Source organism: Phaethon lepturus, unplaced genomic scaffold, assembly GCF_000687285.1.
Source record: "Phaethon lepturus isolate BGI_N335 unplaced genomic scaffold, ASM68728v1 scaffold1691, whole genome shotgun sequence".
Taxonomy (NCBI): domain Eukaryota; kingdom Metazoa; phylum Chordata; class Aves; order Phaethontiformes; family Phaethontidae; genus Phaethon; species Phaethon lepturus.
This window is the reverse complement of record NW_010516746.1, coordinates 36,650-54,262: the sequence shown is the minus strand read 5'-3', so window position 1 is coordinate 54,262 and position 17,613 is coordinate 36,650. Positions and strand designations below refer to the sequence as shown.

Genomic DNA, 17,613 nt, shown 5'->3' with positions numbered 1-17,613 from the left:
GAGAGATGTTAATTCTTTCATTATAGCAAAGCAGCAACCTATAAGCAAGCTAAGATCCTTTATAGGTACTTTTTAGCTTCATAAAATCATACTTTGTAATTAACACAATTAATTTTCCCCAAAATGCAAGCATCAGAGAGGCATCTCAATATACTCAGGAATGAAAGTTTTGTTGTTCTATAATTGAAGTCAATGATTCTGTAATTTTGTGTGATTAAAAACATTAATTTTGTATTTAGACCGAAAGAAGACCTGATTTTTTTCTTTTCCAGAAAGAATATTCTATGACTCAAAACTCAAGTGGTATGGCTCACCAGACATGTTCAAACAAGATTTTCTAACTAGATGCATTATCTGACACAATTTGTTACACTAAGGAAAAGGAAATGTATTAATTAAGTTGAATATTGTGCTATTTAGTGTAGGTTTTGAAATTTGCTGCATCCAGCTGAAGTATTTAATCTCCTATGTTATAGGAGATGGTTCTTCAGTGACACTATCATGCAGACTTCCTGAGATATAGCTTCATGGATACAGGATGATTCAAAACTTCTGGTAGAGACTTGATAGTACTAAGATTTTGCACCTTTATAGGCTCTACTATGCAAAGAAATGAAAAGGTAGATAAATATTCTGATACTCCATTTATAAGGGGTATTTATCTGTGTTTTCAGAAGTCACTATTTAATTTAGGAAAGTCATGAAACAATGATCATGAAATCATGATGATCATTTTTGTAAAATTGAGAACAGTTGTCCTACCTGGAACTGGTCAATGCATTGATGTTACATATTTCTCAAAAGTTGTGAAAACACAAACACTCTGGTAAATGCACTAGAATCACTGCTTTACCTCAAATTATTGAACATCATTTAAGTAAAAAAAACCTTAATATGTTACACAATTAGGTATATTTTAAATTATTAGTTAATAATAAAATATTATATATAGGTTACACTATAACTTTTCATATTTTCTAAAGATCATAATATTGCATTTGTTTTCTCCCTATTTGGAAAAAAAACCCACCTCAACCCAAAAAGCTCTAAGCCTACAGAGCTGCACCTGAAGCAGAGTTCTTTGACAAGTAACTCCCTGAAAATCCCTGTTCATGAACTGTCTGCAGCCAGGGTGGAAGAGGTGGCGGGAAGGGCGTGGGGTGTACAAAGCATTCTCAGATGCACAGACAGCACCTCTCAGAGCCCAGGCTCCATGACATTCCTTTGGAAACAGAAAAAATAGATCCAAGAACTAAATTATGCATTTACTGTCTTTTCTTTCCCCCTATGAAAGAAAGAAACCTGGTTCTGAGAGCAAGTACTTTTTTGCCAGAGGCTGAAGCCATAGTACTGGGAGATATCACCGCTAGGATGACTCCTAGATTTCTCTCTATGTTGCCCTTGTAAAGCAATGATAATTTTTTGAAGTTTAGTCTCACACATTTTGTTTATTTAATTTTAAATGAATTTAAATGAAAAAGCAGAGTAAAGGTTTAGAAAAATTGGAAGTGAAATTAATTCAATTTACTAATACCATCATGAATCAAAAAAAAAAAATTGGATATTGTTGGTTATAAAGTAGTAGTATTATATATAAGTAGCCAGTAGGTTTTACCTTTTCTAGCTTGCCAAGCGTGTACACTCTACTACAGTATACTGTATTAGTGAGTTTGTTTGTAACTCCTGCAGATGCAATACCAGTCTGATATGCATCCCTGGTTCTTAAGTACAAAAAGTCACTGGATATGTTCTTTCAGATAAAGGAGAGAAAGGCAAACAAAAAAAATGAAAGAAACCCATTTAAATAAAAACTACAGATATAGTAAGGAGATGTGAACAACAGAATAGGTTACCAAAAGCTGTGTGATGATATCTGGTTGGAAGTAACATAAAAAAAAGTGATTATAAAAGAGGACAAAAGTGGTGAAACCAGAGTGTTAACTACTGGGAAGACATTTTAAAACATTAACACTTACCAGGAAAAAAGAACTCTTACTGATGGGGCTCAGAAATACACAAGATTAAAAAAACCAAACCTTAATGGTTTAAACATAAGACAGTCCTGCATTTGTTGAGAAACCCGTGTGGTTGAAAGTGTCTGACAAAACTCCTGGCTGCTACAGCCATTCTACAAACTCCTCTACTCTTCATTCTGTTTAATGGTACCAAGTCAAGTTCATCTGTTTCCTTCCATCATGTTTTCTGTTACTGAAGACTGTATTCAATTACACTGTATTCAATCCAGCTTGAATTCATCCTTCTTGAAAACAATGAAAGAAAACTGTACACAATATTTTCGATTTAAAAAATGCTGTGTATCAACTAATCCGTATCTTTTCCTGAAAGATTTCAGTCAATAATTCTGTAGAACGTAATTGCCATTTTCACAGTGATTTCATCTAGTTCCTCACAGATACCCTGTGATTGACAGGTCCACAAAACTTTCCTCTACTCTGCTCTTTCCAGTAGATTAGTTCTCAGCCTGAAGTATAATTTCTTACTATTAACCAAGTACAAGATCTTATACTTTGTAACATTACTTTTCATCGCACTTTTACTGTGCCAGACTTCAAGGTTGTTCACTTCCTCTACTACAGTAATCCAACATTTCTCTGTATTGATGATGACTCCCAAATCTTGGTCTTTGAGAGAATTCTTTTACTTTTTTTTTTTTCCTGTTCTTTTTTTATCAGGGTATTAGTGAAGGCATTAAATAAGTTTTCTTCCCAGGTGGTCACTGGAAAACTTCACTAATAACTTCTTCTCAAAGTGATATTTTCCCATTTCATTGAACCCATACCACCTCCCTTTTACAGCTCATTATTCATTTTATGATTTCTCTACTAACTCGCAGTGTTTTAGTTGACTGAACAGGTTCTCAGGTGGCATTGTACCAAGTGCTTTACTGAAAATGATGAAAGTACTTCTTTTCTCATTGCTTCTCTTTAGTTATCTAGAATCTATGTTAAAGACCTACTTTTCTTTGTTCTTCAGTTAAAATTAGATCAAATTAAGTTCAGTTTTTCTATTATATTTTTCTAAATATTTTCTGATATAAATACCTTTCTGATATCTTTCTAAAATGTCTTCAAGACTTACTGAAACCAAATGCAAAGTAACATAACTCCTACTGAATCAGCAAAAAAATGGACAACTATCAGACATCTGTTTTTTGGAGGTGTGTTTTGTTTTGCAATATGTCATATCATTGATATACATCACTATTACATACATCATTGTTACTTTTGTTTTTAAGCTTATAGTATTTGTCCATCTCTGTCACACGTCCCATAGACAGGAATTTTTAGAAGATATAGACAACACATTCAAATAGCTTACAACCTAAAATACATGAAGGCATACACAATGAGTGTTTGCTTACAAAACTTTTAGCTCAATGTGAAGTTCTCCTTAGGAAAACAGTTAAAATTTATGGACCAACACAAGTGAAAGCAGCTAAGCATAATAATTCTGAGGAAGGTATTACAATACTGCAAATGATGATCAATTAGATTAGTGTGTAAGTGCTTAAATTTTCTTAATTTACAAAATATTTAGTAATTAAACTGTGAAAATCAGTTTAATTACTAAAAAGAGTTTTCAAAGCTTACATCTTGCAAAAATGTCCCAACAGCAATAGGGATAAGTCAATAATGGAACTTTACTTTAAACATTAATTTTTCAAAAATCATAATACTAGGTTGTAATTCTTCATATAAGTTAAGCTATATCAACATTCTTGTAAGCCAACAGGTAAAATTATATCACTGTATTTTTAGAACATTGAAGGAGGGATAGGGTAGCTGAGGGAAAAAAAGATAGTGATAGCTTTACAGTGCTTTGATCAATCTTTCTGTTTTCTTAATCCTAAATACAACAGGCTGATGCACATAACATGGAACATTCTGATGCTCTAGATTGAGCACATTTATAAAAAGAGTTGTTACACTTGGATATATATGAGTTTTCTGAAGAAGTTAAGGAATAGGTAGTAAAAGTTAGGCTACTTCAATTCTCCCTGTACATTAAAAAAATCTTATCTCCAACTTCCTTGATGGCCCAAAACTGACTGTGGGTGAATGTACACAATCATAAAACTCATTTGTAAGCTTAGAATACCAAATCAGGCCACTAGGAGAAGAAACACTGAAGCATATAAAATTTCTTCAGATTAAGTAGTTCCTTACTGTCTCTTACAACTAGCAAAGTTTTATGAATAAAAGTTTTTGAAAGCTAAAAATTATGAGAAAATGTTATATTGGGACTTTGTATATCACTTGACAATTTATTATCTATTAAATGGAGGAAGATCTTATGCAACTGTTTCAGTTAATTCCATTAACAAATGTACAGTTTGAACCTTCTCATTTACTTACATAAGTTATGTATATTTATTCATAGCAGCCACAAAACACTGTCTGAATCTAAACTAATGAACATTATGCAGACTGATACCCACTATCTAAAATTAAGATCACATTAAGCCTACATTTTGTTTGACTATTTCAAACTTAATTTAAAAGCAATCACCTTTTAAAACCAAGCAAAGCAGCCTTTTGTCTGTAGACTACAGTAAGATCTGTACTTAATGGATAACATCACTTGGCAGCTTGAAATAGCTGAAATGCAACTAGGTAATGTGCCTTTTCCTCTTCTGGCACTGATCCCACTTTCCTCAAAATAACATAACAAAAGCTTTTTCATCACTGTTATTTTTCTGCTCTTTTACAGCAATTTTAAAATCACCATACATCACCATTAGCATGACTAATTTTGTCATTTTCTGCTGTATCTTCTGCTTTGAGTTTGTTGTAAACATATTAATCGCATATTTAGTGGAATGTTTCAGTATGAGAAGTAACAGAACATGGTTCATGAATGGCTGTTCTCTAGGATCTTATTCCAGCAAAGGAGTCTTTCTGTGCTCATAATCCATTTAAAAGTACACACCAGAAAAAAAAAAAAGCATAAATAACCTTTTCAGAACTCCTTAATATTTTAGTTGCAGAGCTGTGATTAAAATTTAGGTCTTATTTCCAGCCCTATGGCCAGCATAGCAGAAGATTCTACTTTCACACTATGGCAATATGGTTGTTATGTAAAACCAAAAGCTCTTAACAAGCTTACCATTATAATTAACATTTATTCATCTTTCATCTTTTCTGACAAGAGACTTGAAAATAATTTTTTTTTGATGATTGTAATATTTTAACAGCTCATGTTTTTAGGAAGTCCTGTACAAACCAACTCCATAAAGAAAATTAACAGAAACCATAAAAGAAAACACAATCTTGGCTGCAGCTCTATTTTATAATACTGGTCAATGAGATTTAATGGAGAGTGATAGACAGGTCATGCTATGAAACTTTTATTTTATGGAACAACTTAAAGCTTCTCTGAAAGACTAATGTGAAGCAAAAAACCTATGGTTTCTGTTTCTTCTTACAAACATGGAATGCAGTATTCTTTAGTCAAATACCTCGAAACATTAAGAATGCTTCAGGTTTTAAAAGTCAGGGTAAAGTAGAACATTTCAGCTGACCTCTTGCTTTAGTGAATTTAGCATCAAGTTCTTTTATCATTGAAACAGCTTTCATCTGTTTTTTCTGATTTTTTTAGGCTCAAAAATGACCATGTAAGCAAATATCTTAAAAAAAAATAAAAGAAATCAGATGAAGTAAATAAAAAGACTAAGTGAAATATACAAGATTATATTTTACAAAAGTTTATCGACACATGCACTAAGAAAATGTTTACAATTAAAGCGAAGTCTGGATTTTTTAATGGTTCTTTGAAGTAGTAAGAATGAATATAGACTGTGAGAAGTAGCTCAAAGACTTTATGAGACTGAGAACCTGAACAATAAAATGGTAGAAAAATTCAATGCAAGGGGGAGGTGGGGGGAAGTATTATACAACAGCAAAAGCAATCCTTCAAGTATAGATCAATGGGCTGTAAGTTGACTTGGCAGGAGAGTGACGATAACTAGTTTTATCAATTCTGTCCACTTCAGCAGAGAAAACTTCAAATCAAAGATTCAGAATTCTAAGGAAAGGAACAAAAGAAAACAAAAAACCAAAATTTTGCCCCGTGGTTTGTCCACCTGAATACCACATGCAGCTCTGGGTCCTCTGCAAAGTAGATAAAAGCTCAGAGGAAAAACATGTGTGATAAGAGTATAGAGAAGTTTAAATATGAAAAAATGATCACCGTTTGTATTTTTCTTTTACAAAACAGATAATTTAGAGGGCTTTGACAGAAGTCTACAAAACCATGACTGTCATGGAAAAGCTGGAAAAGGTATTGATGGCTCATTGTTTCTTCTAAGACTGCAAAGCCATCAAAATAAGCAAGTGGAAGGCCAGGCTCAAAACGAAAGTAGTTTTCTTGTTTGAAGTGATAATCTGAAAAATCTCTTTGCTAAAGAATATTGTGGATTCCAGAATCATACCTGTGAGGGAAGAGACTGCACAAGCACTTGGGAGAGTATGAACAAAGTGTCATGATACTACACTATTCTTACACTTCTCTAGACATCAACTTAAGTCCATGGTTGAGAGAAAGTATCGGACTACTTGGACCTGGGACCAGTACAGCCATTTTTATAATCTTAAGGCATGTTTATTTATTTTACATGGAATTCACCCAGTAAATACAATTTCCAATTTTTTTTCCACAGTGTTTACATGTTCTAGTTTTAACTAAGTGACACATAATTTAAGGTATTTTAACAATTTTTGGGACAACAGTAATTTAATGGTAATGCAGCTGAATTAATAAACAGAATGTACTACCTCCTGAAAATCATTTTAATCAATAGGTGAATTGATCCTTCTGATATTTTTAATTGCTCTTAATAGGATTATCTCTGCACAGTAAAGAATCTTTGCTTCATTGTTTAGATATTACAAATGCTTGTTTTAACAATTTTTTTTTTTAATGTGAATGATGGCAATCATTATGAAAAACAGCTATAATCACTTTTTGATAATTTCTAATTCACAAATTGATAAAACAAAAAAATTAAAGCTCATTATACATGTGTTTTAAATTTCATTCTTACTTTAATTAAATGAATTTTACTTGCTATATCTATTGAATCAAACGCTCCTCACGACCTTGTGTTTCTCACAAGTCTACACAGCCTAAAGCACTCAACAGGATTCAGGTTATAAATGAGTGCCACAAGGACTATAATGATTCGCTTAAGTCTTTTAAGAAAAAAAAAAAAAATCAGTAAAATGTATACTTTCACTTGCTCTGCATTGTTCATGGAAATATGAGGAGTCATTGATTCTTTAAGGCTCCCCTCTCATCCTCTACAGTAACACAGAAGGTTTCTATGCAGCTGTGGGCTGCTCTTCATTTAATATATCACACAAGATCAAGAATTGCCAGAAGTGCAGTATTAGCAGCACTGACTGACAACCCAAATACATTCATCGGGTTTCTCAGGTGACCACCCTATCATGGTTACTTTGTATTAACACCTGAACCAGGCTGGACAGCAGGAGACTTGCTTTATTAACAGGAAATATATGAAATAAGAAACTTGTAAAGATACGATATTCAAATCTGGCTAAAGCCACTTTGGAAAATATAAAGAAATACCTGTATGTATTAGGTTTTGCCTAATATCCTTGTACCAGTACTACATGAATACTAGGTAAACCTGAGCATGTTTTGAAAAGTATCGCTACTGCTTATGGTAAGGATACTTACAATAGTGCAGGTAAATGGTTCACCCTACAGCTTGGCTTGTTATGAGAATCCTTTGAAGTTGCAGAGGCCTTTAAAGTCTTATGAGAACTTTTTCAGCCCAGAGGAAAAGACAGGCCAAGAAAGACAACTCATGATCTGTATGGCTTCAAAGTCCTCTGTTGCAGGAGAAATCAGTAATCTACTCCCGTAACATCGACAGCTTCCTTCTCGTAGCCTATTTATTAGGGATGAGGAAAACAACCCAAATTTTGCATATCCTGACTAACAGACTAGTTCTTTCTCATTATGAAGAAGAATTCCAGCTTTTATGAATTTACATCTCTTGAATAGACAGTAAACAAACAGATAAATAATAAATCTCTCACTCCTGTTTCTACTGTCATCTCACCAGACTGAAACTACCTGCCCAATCTTAACATATCCTCTCAGTATGTTCTGTAACTGATTTTATGCATCATTCAATGAATCCTAAAGGAAATTTCAAAGTTGTTGTGATGGTTTAAAATTCAATTTGATGTATGTTACAGAAATTGCTGATCTGAAAGTAGTCAGATAAGGTATCTTAGGTTTATGTGTATATATATACACTTGCAACTTTTATAGACTCAATGTTTAGTTATACAAGATTATATTTCTAGCCAATAAAGTTGTAGCAAAAGTTAATTTAAAAGTATGTTTGGAAGAGAATCTCAGGCTAAATGAAACACCAATTTCCTAATAACCTATTGCCATTTTTAGACTTCAATCCCTTTTTAAAGGCTATACTTAAGATCACTAAGATATAATTAAAACAGTTAGTTGTACACTAAAAGTATTTCCAAAAGCAACAGAAACCATAGCAGTCCAGGAAATATGATCAAGCCTCTCACCTAGAATGCTACATCACTGTTTAAGAAAATATGCTAAATGACCTATTCCAATTGTACCTCTCTTGATCTATGATCATGAGACACCCATAGATCATACCTGTCCCACCATTTGTATGGACACACGTATTCACTGTGCATCCATAGCATTGCACCAATTTCTGGTGACGTTATCTTAAACAAAGTTGTTCTTGCAGCCCTAGTTACCTTTGAAAAATCCATGAAAAATGTCTTTTATTTTAAGATAGGAGGAGAGCATATGCTGAGAGTGGACTGTGCAAAAATAAAGCAGAAATGAGAATCTAGCAGACTATTGAGCTATATTAGCATATGTACCTCAAATGAGATACATTAGAATTTCAAAAAAACCTTATGGGCTTGCAACTAATTCTCTCATTAGCATGCAACATTTAACACTTTACACTTGTATCCATTGTAAATTCAGCCAAGAATAAGTGGCTTTGTTCAGAAAAGGGAGAATAAGATGACTTTCTACAATAACAATAGACAGTGTCAGTAAATAAACACTGCCTGTGCTAGAGTTTTAGATGCTTTCTTTTAAAAAAGAAAAACACTTCTTGTTATTTTACTATGTTGTTAATAAAACTGTTGCAGAATTGGACTGAAATGTGGAGTTTTTTTAAGACAATAATAGCAGGAAACAAGATTACCAAGTGCTGATGCAACATTGATGGGATATTAGATATAGTCTCAGAACTTTTTGTGGAATCTCAGTGTTTAATTTTCTGAAATTAATATTTTTAGATGCAAATAATTGAACTTCAAATCTTCCAAAATTGCAGTTGTGAGTCTTTGCCATGGTGGTGAGAAAGGTATTTAAGACATACAAAAGAGACAAAAAACACAGATGGAAGAGGGAAAAAAAAAGCATATGAAAAAAGATATTAACAGAAAAATTCTGGAGGTTACCTAAGTTGAATAAAATTTTCCGTGTCACTCTTATTTACATTCATTTTTAACTATGTTTACACATTCAAGAAGGGAGAAAAATAAATGTGATAACGTGATCTATCCTGTTTCTTCTGGGGAGTGGGGTTATGTATCTTTTCCAAATGTAATGCACCATTCCCAAAACATCTCTCTCATTTTCCTTATAACATCACATTAACAACAACTTCCTTACGTACGTCACTAAGTCTCTGAACAGCTTCAATGTGATACTTCTATGCAGCATGTCAACCTTTATGCATTTCACCAACTCCTCCATGACATGTTTCTGGGCACTGGAAATTATCTACACTAGGAATACAGATTTTAAAATATATTTTAAGGATTTTTTGGTAGATTCTGGAAATGCTGACTACTACAGTGAGTGAACCTATGGAAGAAAAGTGAAGAAAGATACGTTTGCTTTCTACAGTCACTGTAAATATATTCTCATTTCATTAGACTTACAAAAAACCCACAGAAAGGTACTTGGAGCCCTAAGCTGGGGATGCCATGGATCATCAAAACATCATGGGCATATTTGTGATTGCACAGATTTCATTGTCTCTAAATTATGGTTACATTTAATGAGACGGGCAAAAAATGTTCAAGTGAAAGTCTTCATTTTGCCTTTTTTCTTACTTATGTTTCTTCAGTTAAATATCAGTGTAGCTTTGTTTCCAAAACAGAATTAGCAACAACACTGCATTTATTCATTTGAGCTTCATTACTGAGTTAGTTATAAATCCAGTAGCTTACTTTTCTATTTTGGAATGATGTAGACAGAAACAAATAGTATGAAGGGATCATTCTGCTGAAGAGAACAGTGAATGTTCCTCTGCTGGACCAGAATCTGAGCAGCAACGATAACTTCAGAGAAGAGTGAGGAAGCAATCTGATGGGACCAGATGAAGCTACAAACTCCCACAACAGGGCTGTACTTGCAGCTGTGAGCAGCCAAAGTAATGCTTCTGAATAACCCAGCTAGAGTGGCATTTATCAAGGTAGATGAAACTCTTAAACCCAAGATACTTTTCCCCAGGGAAACGCTTTGAAAAATACCTATAATTTGATGCAATCTGTTCCACTCAAAAGACAAAAAAATTGCTTTTTCAATAATACCTTCTAAAAATACCTCTCTTTAGGAAAAAAAAATAAAATATATGAAAACAAGGAGGTTCACATCCAACAACCTCAGTGTTTACCTGCAAATCAATAATCACTCCAAAAAATATCCATTCAAACTGTACGTATACACAACCTTACACAAGATTGTTATACTGAAAAGTGGTATTTTGGCAGCTTCTCTGGTGTACTTCCATTTAAAAACTCTTAATAAATCTTTGCTTTTTCTTCTAGTTGCTTTCCCAGCTACACAGAGGCTCAGATGCATTTAGAATAGTTTCCACTCATTTCTTTCCTTCTTCCTGCTGTCTTTCCTTTAATCTCTTCTGATTCTCATCTCCTTTTATATCTCCCCAGCCCTTCTTCCATTTTCATTTCTCTACCTCACTACTCACACCCTCTGATCCTATTAGTTCAACTTGTTCTTTCTTAAATATATTCAGATATACTATTTATACAATAACTAGACATTGAAGAGAGCATCAGCTGGTTTCTTTTAGATCTGGAATTTATTTATTTAGATATATCACTGGGTGGGGCAAGGGCAGGGGGGTTCATGGTTACATCTACCTTGTGCACAGGAAGAAGGGAGCTGTAGTATTCCAGTAAGTATGCTAGTCTGGACAACAGGGAGATCATGACAGTGAGTACTTTGTTTTACTTTGTCTTATCTCGGATATTTTATTCATATTTAGGTCTTATTCTGAACAATAGTACACTCTTTAGAAGGTGTTACCGGACTACAATTTGCTGTCAGAATAACATGAGTATATACAATTAAGTACAGAAGTATTAACTGGATTGTTTTCGATTACTACTAACCTTTTAATTTGTTCCAAGATGAGAAAAACGTTGTTTTAAAAACAGTGATCACTGATACATTAGCTAATATCAATACTGAATAACTGCTTGGACTCTTCTACTTGTGTATCAGATAAATAACAATAAGTGTGATAGTGTCTCTCCATGTGCATCCTCTAGAGGTTATCCACCAGAATCCCACTATGGACCCAGGCACTGGGTCCCCATGGCTTTTAGACTACTATAAATGAAATAATCTAGAAACTACTCTTTTCTGATCTTCCTGTATAGCTTTTTCCGAAGACCTGAGATGGCATTCAGTTGTCTGCAGTGTCAACTCGTGACATATCTGGAACACTTCCATAGCTTAAATACAAACTTTCCCAGCATGCCATCCAAGACGGTGCAGTTACATTTTTATCTTCTTAGGCACACATAGAACAAGCTAATGCATATTGTGGATACAGATGAAATATTGAAAAATTTTTAGAAAAGTAAACTTAGTCTTACTTCACCCTATTCCAAATCACTCTTTTCTTAAGAATCCCTCAGGATCTGGGCTTATGAAGCTGGGCCATCTTATCAGGATCCAGATACAGGAAGATACAGCTTTCCTGATCAGCTTCTAAAATATAAAAATCCCTAAGGAATGACAGTTTATAAATGCCCAATCTGGAAAAGTGCTTCTCCTTGGTAACACTTTTCACTAGGTATGGTTGAAAACAAACAATAAAAGGAAAGGGGGTGGGGCAGAATGGGGGACACAGACACAACAGGACACATACCACAAAGATTAACCTTTGCATTCTAAACTCAAAATGTACTCTGAATTTAAAAGATCAAGCAGAATTCATAGCTCTATAGACACAGTCCATGACCTGTCACAGTGACATAGCTGTATACCAAAGCGACTCTGAACACATATCAAAAATCCACATGGTCAGAACAGAAGTATCCTATAACTGATAATGGCCAATGGCAAACGCCCAGGGAAGAAAACACCAGGCAAGTATGTAGTGATAATTCCCCTGAATCCTGTCTTAGCACCCATCAATACAGTTCTGCCTGAGCCAGAGGCAGTTTGTGGTGGAGACACTAAATAGAATCACAGAATCCTTTAGATTGGAAAAGAACTTTAAGATTATTAAGTCCAACCATTAACCTAGCACTGCCAAGTCCACCACAAAACAGTGTCCTTAAGCATCACATCTACAACACATCTTTTAAATATCTCCAGGATATACTCAACCAATTTCCTGGGCAGCCTGTTCCAGTGCTTGACAGCCCTTGAAGTGAAGGAATTTTTCCTGATATCCAATCTAAACCTACCATGGCACAACTTGAGTCCATTTCCCCTTGTTCTATTGCTTGTTACTTGGGAGAAGAGACCAACACCTACCTTTGCTACAAACCTCCTTTCAGGTAGTTGTAGAGAGCAATAAGGTCTCCCCTGAGCCTGCTTTTTTCCAGGCTAAACAACCCCAGTTCCCTCAGCCACTCTTCATAAGACTTGTGCTCCAGACCCCTCATCAGCTTCGTTGCCCTTCTCTGGACACGCTCCAGCACCTCAGCATCCTTCTTGTAGTGAGGGGCCCAAAACTGAACACAGGATTCAAGGTGCGGCCTCACCAGTGCTGACTACAGGGGCACAATCACTTCCCTGCTCCTGCTGGCCACACTATTTCTGGTACAGGCCAGGCCGCTGTTGGCCTTCTTGGCCACCTGGGCACACTGCCGGCTCAGGTTCAGCCGGCTGTCAACCAGCACCCCCAGGTCCTTTTCCACCAGGCAGCTCTCCAGCCACTCCTCCCCAAGCCTGTAGCATCGTGTGAGGTTGTTGTGACCCAAGTGCAAGACCCGGCACTTGGCCTTGTTGAACCTCATAGAGTTGACCTCGGCCCATTGATCCAGCCTGTCCAGATCCCTCTGCAGAGCCCTCCTGCCCTCCAGCAGACCAGCACTCCTGGCCCATCTTGGTGTCATCTGCAAACTTACTGAGGGATCACTCAATCTCCTCATATAGATCATCAATAAAGATGTTACACAAGATCATCCCCAAAACTGAGCCCTGGGGAACACGGCTTGTGACTGGATTTAGCTCCTTTCACCACAACTCTATGGGCCTTTGCCATCCAGCCAGATTTTTACCCAACAAAGAGTATGCCAGTCAAAGCAGACAGCTTTTCCAGAAAAGGAGAATGCTGTGGGAGATGCTGTCAAAGGCTTTACTAAAGTCCAGGTAGACAACAGCCACAGCCTTTCCTTCATCCACTAAGTGGGTCACCTTATTAGAGAAGGAGATCAGGTTAGTCAAGCAGGCTCTGCCTTTCATAAACCCATGCCCACTGGGCCTGATTTCTTCAGCACCACCACCACTCCCAAACTATAACATATTACTTACTATGGATTCTAAGTTCTACCTAGACTCAGTCCAAGTATCAGTTTCTTTGCTTTCCTTAAGTCAACCTCACTCATTTTCCTGGGATGTTTACATCAAAATACAATTTTTATTTCACCTATTACCCAACTCCCATCTTAAATTTAACTGCTTGCTGTCCACTAAGAAATTCATCCTAGCTTGTATATGTCCTTGAAGTCCTCTTTCTTCCAACTTCACAGGAGGTCACCATTTGCATCAGAGTTTTCTCAGCCCCCATCTTTCTGGGACAGAGACCTTCCCTAACTTCCCTGTAACTTATTTAGCAGACAAGAGACCATATATTCTCTCTAAGCTATTTCAGCAGTGAAATTTAAACTAAAATTGTGCCAAAATTTAAAATTAGTTTGTTATCCTTAGTAAGTCTCACTTTTGATCTAATTCCAAGATGGATAAGGAAAACAAGTTATGCAGAGAAGACCTGATATCAAAGAAAATTTTATATAACAGACTATATTCAATTTCTACCTTGGATACCTTCAACTGTTTTTGATTTGCAGGACCCTGCAAATTCCCAGCTGCTGTGAAAGCTGCTGATTAGTGAGCATAAACCACGGATAACAGACTTTCTTTTCTTAACTTTCATAAACACCTGAGTCATAACTTTGTCCTTATATGTTATATGAATGGGACATAACTGAATTTCTTGTAGTAGATATAATTCTAGCTAAATAATAACAGGGTTAAAAGGCTGAACTCCTTTCAATGAGAAGAATATTCCACGATAACTGGGTCAAGGTCGCTGATTTACCAAAATCAGGTAATGCCACCAGATATTGAAAAAGTTATGTTGAAAAAAGCCAAATATAAAACAACCAACAACACTTCCGGGTTTAATGCATCTCTAAAAGACACCTTCTCACACACCATTAATGATCAAGTGCATTAACTGACTTAGCCAATGATAGTACTTTTCCTTAAACATTTAAAAAACTTTAAGATAGATACAGTTGTTTAACCATGATGACTGACTGCTTTCAAACAAAGTCTTTTCAACTGGAAGAATGCACAAAAAGCTGATAATTACCAATAAACATATAAGAGGATTATACTCTACATTTTCTAAATCCTCAAAGGAAATCTAATGAGGAATAAAGTCAATCATGATTCATGGTAAGACCAATTGTAAATGTTTAGCATGTCACCAGCACAAGGTTCACCCAGTATTGGAAATTAGGAATGATAAAAATGGAATGCCATTAAGCTGAAAATAATGTTTTCCATGCAAACAATAATGCACACATAAGTATTCATGAATGATGTTATGTGATGAAACTGATCTACATGGTAATTTTCTGAGCTTATTTATTTAAAGTTCAAATTATGCACCCTGTGATGATGGCAAATTCAAATACAGAGACTCGTAATGAGGGAATGATGATTTTATATAAAAATTTTGAATATACAATATCAACAAAATTGCACGTTGCAAAAACATACATAGGCAATGTTAACATCAGAGGACCTCTCAGTGAAGTGAAAAAGCTGTCTTTACTCAACTGTGTAGAGGGGAACATTTAGCAGAGTATATGCATTAAATTTAAGTCTGAACTGGCTTTTACTGTGAAATGATGAACCATATGTTTAACGGAACAGCAGTGAACGTCATTTACCTTAGAAAGTCTGATGTGGTTGCTAACAGCACTGTTGGACCCCAGCTAGGCAGGTGTGGGCTGCATGAGTGGACTATAAGTAACTTCAGGCTCAAAGGGCAGTGGTCAATATTTCATAGACTAAAGGGCAGCTCACTGCAAGTGCTTTCAGTACGGGGTTGATACTGTTTAACATCATCTTCAGTGGCGATTTGGATGTCAGGACAAAATGCACCTCAGAAATCTTGCAGTTGGCAAGGATCAGAAATTCATTCACAAGATCAGGAAGCGTACTTCTGCAAGACCACCCTTCAGGGGTACCTTTTATAAGCAAGAGGAATTGGCTGACAAACTATGAAATTCTTAAAGGATGCTTATATGAAAAATGGGGACAAACTTTTTAGGAGGGCCTGTTGCAATAGAACACGGGGCAATGACTTCAAACTAAAAGGGGGTAGGATGTAGACTAGATAAAAGGAAGAAATTTTTTACAATGAGGGTGGTGAAACATGGGCACAGGTTGCCCAGAGAGGTGGTAAATGCCCCATCTCTGGAAACATTCAAGGCCAGGTTGGACAGGGCTCTGACCTTTAAAGGTCCCTTCCAACCCAAACTAGTCCATGATTCTTGCCACCAGTGTTACTGCTTATGTACTTTCTAGTTACTGTCAAGGAAATCAACTGAAATTAATGGCAGTCTCACCTGAATAACACACAATCTAAGAAAAACTTAGTAGTCAGATGCTCAAAGTGGGTCCACTGTGGAGTACAAAGCTATCCAAAATGTTTTGCTTAGTTAGAAGTCTTTCTGCTGCAGATTGCTGTTCATTGGATCATGCAAGTTACATGTTGCACTGTCTAGAACTCTACTTTTGTCTAAAATATTTAGTTTAAAGCTAACTCAGCTATTTGTAATCAACCTTGTAGCCTGTAGCATAAATATCCAGTGGTTCACCTGATGTATTTTCCAAGATGCAATGAATTTTTGCAACTCTTTATTTCTACATTATCTGTTAAATGATTGGGAAGCAGAGGACATAATGCCTCAGCTATTATCAAATGTCCTCTTTCCAGTAGCCTGCACAAACTTGGTTCAAATACACAAATTCTATTATTGTACAAGTTTGGTATATTCCAAAGTATCTTAAAGTAAATGTGATGAGAGAATGTTTCCTTACTCAGTTTTTCAGATTAACAATTGAACAGTTAAAAGGAACCTCAAAACATCTGTAAATCTACACCACCTCTTTGTAATGCAGTTGTGATGAAGAACATATTAAAAAATAATAATGGCATATTATTCAAAAATAAGCACAGAACCAAATTTTGCTGTGAGCTATGCTTGTACTGTATATTAAAAACAACATATATTGCAATAAATTACTAAAAACAGCATTTGAGTAAGAATGGCCAATAGAGTAATGCGCATCAGGAATAAATGAAAAGACATACTAGTCCATTACTCCTTATGTTTCCTGTTTTCCTCTTGAAAACAAATTTCACAGAGAATAGTTAGGTGTTAAATATAGCTTCCTTATCCAAGTAACATGGAAGTGCTAATTTGTTATAGTAATAGTGATAATTGGTTTTGACCTTATTTATTGTAGAATATGTTGTTTAATTTGTCTAAACAAAGGAGTTTATGCAAAAATCAATTTCTGTTTGTTTGTTGTGTTTGCACATGACTAGTTCAAGCAAAACCATTTTATTTAAATGCTAAGAGTTAGCATAAATATTTTCAAGCAATTCTACTAGTATAGATCCAAATTTAATGCTTCTTCTGTTTATTGCAAATACAGATGCTGAACATCAATACTGCATATTTGCAGTTATCTCAAATGAAACATTTAAAATGCAGTGGTTCAATCTATGAAGTATTTCTGGAACTAATCAATAATGAAATGGGAATTTCAAGAGGAGATTTGACAGCCCTGGTAACTCACAGTTTTATGCACGAAGATTTCAGTTTATAAACATAATAATTTGCCAGTTTTATTTACTGTGTAGCTTCATTTCACTTTCAAATTTCAAAGCTCCTTTCCCAGAATAGCAATAGAATTTCTAAACATTATCCTGAGTTTTATAATAACCCAGCTTTGTAAAAACTATCTTCTCGACCAGTT

General features: G+C 35.3%; 1 protein-coding gene across 1 annotated transcript in view; it reads right to left on the bottom strand.

Moving 5' to 3' along the window:
* Positions 1 to 17,613, bottom strand: part of LOC104627778 (follistatin-related protein 5-like) — a gene marked incomplete at both ends in the record, with an annotated part of 109,298 nt that overhangs the window by 67,489 nt on the left and 24,196 nt on the right. The window lies entirely within an intron of this gene.